Source organism: Charadrius vociferus, unplaced genomic scaffold, assembly GCF_000708025.1.
Source record: "Charadrius vociferus isolate BGI_N301 unplaced genomic scaffold, ASM70802v2 scaffold11, whole genome shotgun sequence".
Lineage (NCBI taxonomy): Eukaryota > Metazoa > Chordata > Aves > Charadriiformes > Charadriidae > Charadrius > Charadrius vociferus.
In genome coordinates, this window is record NW_009646846.1 from 267250 (window position 1) to 273623 (window position 6374).

The window sequence follows — 6374 nt, forward strand, 5'->3', positions numbered from 1 at the left end:
TTTGATTATTCCTTGAATTTCCAGCTGTAGCTATTTTGAAATAAATTAGAAAAAAAAAATCATCAGTCACTGTTTGAAATATTAAGCACAATAAACCACATTCGCTGCAAATCTAATATGCCGATACCTCTCCTGTCCCACTTAGGAGTTGTATTTACTTATGTTTGCATACTAAAATTCTAAATTCTTGTTAACTTCAGCAGAATATTCAGGCAGTGTCTGCTGGTTTAAAATAGAAGAGTCTTCATTATCCACAGGAAAAAAACCCCAAAAAGTTCATGTCATGTCCTCATATGGATTTAATTTCTGAAATTATAACGCTAATACTTGAGCCAGACACATTGTCACTGTTAAGAACTTTGCCATTGTATCGATACCAACACCTACAACCATGTGCCCACAAATATTGTCATCAGTAATCCCCAACTGACATTCAGAAAGGATAAATTACTTTAAAAGTTTAAAAACACATTAAACACAGTGAACACAGCTAAGCAGCCAAGATCCTCAAAGGTGGCAAGATCAAGAGATCACCAAACGTCAAGAATTCACCTAGCAATAAGGAAAATGATGCAAGGCCTTACCTACATTTGAAAAGCATCTACAAGAATGCTGCAACCCAAGAGCAGGTAATAGGAACTGAAAGAGAGGCGATAATCTGCTGTCACTATTATTTACCTTACTAAAGAGACACTTCCTGAGACAATTACTACACGAACACTAAAAAGGCATAACCAATAATGACTGAAATATCACAGCTAAACAGTTAGGTGTCCGATACAAATGATTCAGTAACAAACTGACTGAATGGAAAACATGTCAATCATCTCCATAGGTGAATATTCAGACTGTCACTATTTAACAGTACAAACACTGTAGCTGCTGCTTCTTGACACACTCTCACACAAGCACTCTCTCATAGCTAAAAAAACTAGCTGACCAGTTTTTTGTAACCTCTGTTCAACTGCAGTTTGAGTTTGGCCTATAACTGAATTTTTAACTGAAGACCAAAAGGCTCAACATAGTGTTATTTTGTAATCCAAAACAAGTAAGGGGCAGGGAAGGGGGGGGAAAATCACACAATGGGATTCTATCACATGCACTAATTCCTTTCCAAACTACACATTTCCCTTCTAAATCAAGAAGCAGAAGAACGCATGACTACAAAAGACAAAGGTGTCTTTTAGCAACACTAAACTTCTAAGGCTGTTTCAGCCTCTATTTTTGTGAAAAGGAAACGCACTTCTACCAACACACAAAAACTGAATATTCTTATGGATTCCATTTTTTTATTTTTTCAAATCTTTTATATAAATTATTTTTATATATATTCACATAAAATAAACATTCTAAGCTGCTCCACACAGTAATATTGTTAGCTTCTTTCCAGCTTCCATTATTATGTTTTCTACAGTAACACTGCACAAATACAAACACTGTTAGACAAGCAACTACCACAGTTTTTTAAAAGAACTACTATGTGAAACTGTTTTCCTGATCAGAATATAAGGTATAAAAGACAAGTAAAAATACACAGTTCTAGCCATTAGCTAACACTTATTAAACAAGAGCACAATCTACTATTAAAACATTACTATACTGCAGCTAAAAAGCCTACAGCAGACAGCAACTCTTACCAGCTTTTCTAATGCACAGGTTAGCTTAATGCAAGACTCAACAGCACATCTATTTTCCAATTAAATAAGGTTTTAAGGTTACATAAGGACTTAAACTTTTCTTTTTTAAAAATAACATTTTTAAATATGAGAATTGGAGAGAAGAGAAGAGAAGAGAAGAGAAGAGAAGAGAAGAGAAGAGAAGAGAAGAGAAGAGAAGAGAAGAGAAGAGAAGAGAAGAGAAGAGAAGAGAAGAGAAGAGAAGAGAAGAGAAGAGAAGAGAAGAGAAGAGAAGAGAAGAGAAGAGAAGAGAAGAGAAGAGAAGAGAAGAGAAGAGAAGAGAAGAGAAGAGTTGAGTTTCAGTTGGAAGGGACCTACAGAGCAATTCTTTTCACAGGCATAAGCAGGAAAATGCAATATGTAATGCATAATACTTCCCAAGAAACACCACTGTCATTTTATCGGTCTTTATGTATAACCTGTATTTTTTCAATCAAATGAATGCTTCCAAACTTTCTGCAATTATAACTTCATTTTTAAAAAGCATCAAGTCCCAAACAAAAAGTACCTTACAGCTTTTTTAAGGGCTTTAGATCTGAAGAAATTAAGGCATTCTGGTGTACCAACAATCAAATTAACACAAATTTCACATATCTGAATTTACTAAACACAGTTTTACAAATTCTTTGATAACTTGGCAGTGCAAAGGTGAAGTGTTTCAGTAGTGTTTCTCCAGTAAGATTTGAAAAATATATACTTAAAACATTGCAGGACAAAATAAGCATTGCATTACTGGGCATAAGAAGGGGCATAAGGGAAGACTGTGTCAACTTTGAAAAGCCTAAAGACTAACCTAATGATCAATTTTCTCCAGGGAATGTATGATTTACAACTATGAGTGTGGATGAGCTGCCCTACTTCCAAAAATTTCTTTTACCATCCAGTAGAAAGAATCACCATAAAAATGAAAAAAAAGTTGACTGCCTCTTCTTCAGCCAAAATGGATGGAAAAACCAGCCATCTGATTTCTGGTTAATAGCAGAAATCTTACATCCCAGTCATCACTGACCTCTTCCTTGGTCTCAATCAAGTGACTTCACAACATTAGATTTGTTAGGGGGTTTTGTTCCTGCAATACAAATAGAAGCTTTTCTCCTCTGAAGGATCCAAGTTAGAAGAGGCAACTTTAGCAGCAAAATAATGAACAAAAAAAGTAACCCCCCAAAAGTATTTGTATTTTCAAATGGTTCATGTTTTTAAACGAACTGATAGAATGTTTCTACTGAACTTTATACAGCAAACAAATTAAGCACCTGACAAGCTCAGTAGGATGTCCCCTTTTAGTAAGGGGTATAAGAAATTTTCAATACTGAATATTATTCAACAAATACTACTGCATCTCTGATACCTGATATTAATACAGAAATCCAGACGCTGCCCACAAGTAATTTAAAATGCAAATAGAACCAAAGAAGGACCTATTCAGAAATGATTCTTCGATCTGCATGATGTTACTTTTACAGTTGCTGAGTTGATGTCCTACAGACACACACAAAAAAAGATACGAACTTTTTGGTAAAGATCACTTGATTAACTGTAAAATAGATGAAACACACTTCAACACGAGTATGAAATTACTGCCATTTTAGAGTACATTGTCATTGCAATATTAGCATTTCAAGTTAGTCAAAATTATGTAGCGTACATTTTCATTACAAAACAGGCCACAATAAAGCCATTACAAATTTGTGTATCTATCCATATTTGACAAAAAGTCTCAAAGAACACACTGAGTCTAAGTGATACTTCAGGTAGTATATACATAGATACAAAAAGAGTAAAGGGACTGACAGTTTATGGAAGACCCCGAGACATACAAGAGATAATAGCAGCAATTCAGCGGGATAGAGATGTTTGTTATAATTAAGTTACACAACAGAAAAAATTGTATGTTTGTAGACAGCAAAAATGTGAAAATCAGAAATACTTTTAAACTACCTCACTTTGCAAATACAAATATTTCAGTCCTGAAAGTAGTTAACAACTTACATTACTTCAGTAACAGAGAGCAGACTTCCAGTTTCACCCACTCAGAACCCAGCATATGAGACGACACTCCAACAACATGAAGTTTTTACTTGCCCTCTGAAGAGGCTTACGCTTCCTACTAGTGTTTTATAGATACACTAGCCATTATGCCATTACTAGTCATTTTCATATATTTCAGTAGCCACAAAGCAGAGACTACAAGTTAGGTTTGGAAGATAAATCTACTCTGCACCTGTCTTGACATGACAAGTACATTTTCCACTGTTAGTAGTACTGTAACAGACTCTTAACATTGTTATGTGAGAAAAGATGGTTGTACATTAAATTGCAGGATTAGATACTTTTTCCTGTTTCCTTTCATAAAATTATTAGGCTGGCACTGGTGAAAAAAACAGCAGTTTCTCTGCTCCTGCTTCTCTGTACATAGATCTTTGTGCAACCCTTCACTTCCCGCTGTCACAAGCACAATCACAAGGTGAGCCAGATCAGGGAATTAGTCTGGATTACAACAAACCATTTTTGCCAAGTTAATTTTAACCCAGAGCGAGTCTCTAATCTGTTACTGCAAGAGACTATATAAATGATTATGTCAACGTGGCAGGGGGAACAAGCACAGCGACCGAACAGTCTCCTTTGGAGACCCAAGTGTTCGTGACACTGCAGCCAGTATCACATGAGGAAATGCAAAGTACTGCTAGTTCTGTTTCAAAGTCAATTACCGCATCCTACTCAACACATTATATTCATCACTTGCAGATGACAACCAGCACAAACACCTTGCAAATATGCAATTAATCTTACTTGTGTCTTTCAGATAATCTCCATAGTGTTTAATTTCCTTGTCTACGCACAAGCATTTTCACACTGCTTTCTAGTTCTTTATGAACGTTAAAGTCAGGTTTGGAATAAAAGCACTCACTGAGGCAGGAGTCGGTCACACCACGTGAAGTGCAGAGTACAATTTTTCATAGTTCAAGCAAAAATTCTACATTGACATATTGCAAGTAGGTTGTACTATTATTCTTCAAATTAGTCTTCTCAGAGCACAGGAAGAATTTTATTAATGTTCATAAGCCAATTTGTTTAGATTTTAAGCTACTTCAAGATATTTTTCTCATCACACTCTTACTGACAGATTAAGAGGCTTCAGATTTTCCACACAGAATAAAATCAAGTTAAGACTCTTGTTATAAGTTATATTATCTTACCTCCAATTTATTTATCTGGCACTATTACCTCATATAGCAACTAGATGCAGTCACAAATTACTTTAAAGTATCTCTTTAGGAAGCGTTTGGGATTGTTACCTTTTCTGTGAAAAAGCATTTTTGACCATTTCTTTTTAAGACTACCAGGTGGCTGATGTTCTCAACCCTTAAACTTGAGTATTTTGACACTAGTGTGAATAAAGGATGGAGACCACGAGCAGTACCTTGGCTGCCATCAGTCTGATACATGAGATATTGGAGGTGAGCACAAAGAGACAGTGGGCAACTAGACGATTATTGAATATTCCTCCTCTCAGAAGTCCTACTATACACACTGGCTATATTTACCAGTATTAACTAGCTGTCATTTACTTGCCAAGAGCCTATATAACCTGTTTTCTCTGTACTGGCTTCTTTGATTTGCTCTAAGATGACACAATCTAGCCAGAATATCTGACTAAATCTAGCCTTCAAGAATGAAGATATACAGTAACTCCAAATGTCGCCGTTTCTTTTAACTGGTATTCTCATAAGAATCTGCTAATAAGAAATAGAACCCAAAAGAATGCAATCTATGGTATCTTGGAATTAAAAGTAATTATTTTAAGAACGTCAATTAAAAGAAACATTAACATTTACACCCAGGTATAAGGCTAGTATTTTCTAAAATAGTAAGTAGAAGATAGACCAGTTGAATTCTCCTAAAACCAAAAAACATGGAGGACACAACGAATTCAAAACTACAGCTTTGAAAAATACAGACACGCTAAGGCAAAATTCAGACAAATATCTGAACCCCTGAACACCATGGAGCAATCGCACAGCTGGTTTCCTTACATTTAGTAGTTCCCTTACATTTAGCACTTGCAGTCCCGAGGTTAAATGATACAAAGCTCAAAAGCAGGAAGAGAAGATTTAAAGGAAAAAGCACGAGCACCGAACTAAGGAATATATGGGGTAAGAAAACTCTCACAGGTCTATACAGGGAGAAAAAGAACTATAGGTTCCTTGCTATACACTCTGAAAAGAACTCCTTAATTGAAAAGATCTCAAATGCCAAAGCTAACATTCCGCATTTCCAGCATTTGCCATAAGCAAATTGGGAAAGTTATGTTATTCTTTTAGATTTGTACGTTAATGCCACTCCCAGGCGCAGCCTTTCGGGGGGTGGGGGGGTGGGGTGGGAGTGGAATAAGCCCTGCTGTTCCAGTCAGACTGAAAAAAGAAAAACCAAAACCAAAACAAAAAAACCCGAACCGAAGGAGCCAACCACCTAGTGCTTCACAACCGTTTACAAACTTAAAACAAGGGTGGTGACTCAAAGCTCTCCTTACGATCGGGCCACCCACATCACAGCTTAAGGCCAGCGAAAAGGCTGAGAACACAGGAAAGGTGCCGCTTTGGTGTCGTTCCGCATCCTCGGCGACCTCCGGAGGGAAACAATGGGGGAGCGCCCGGGCACACCACGGGGGGAGCCCGCCCTTCGCCCCCCTCACACATA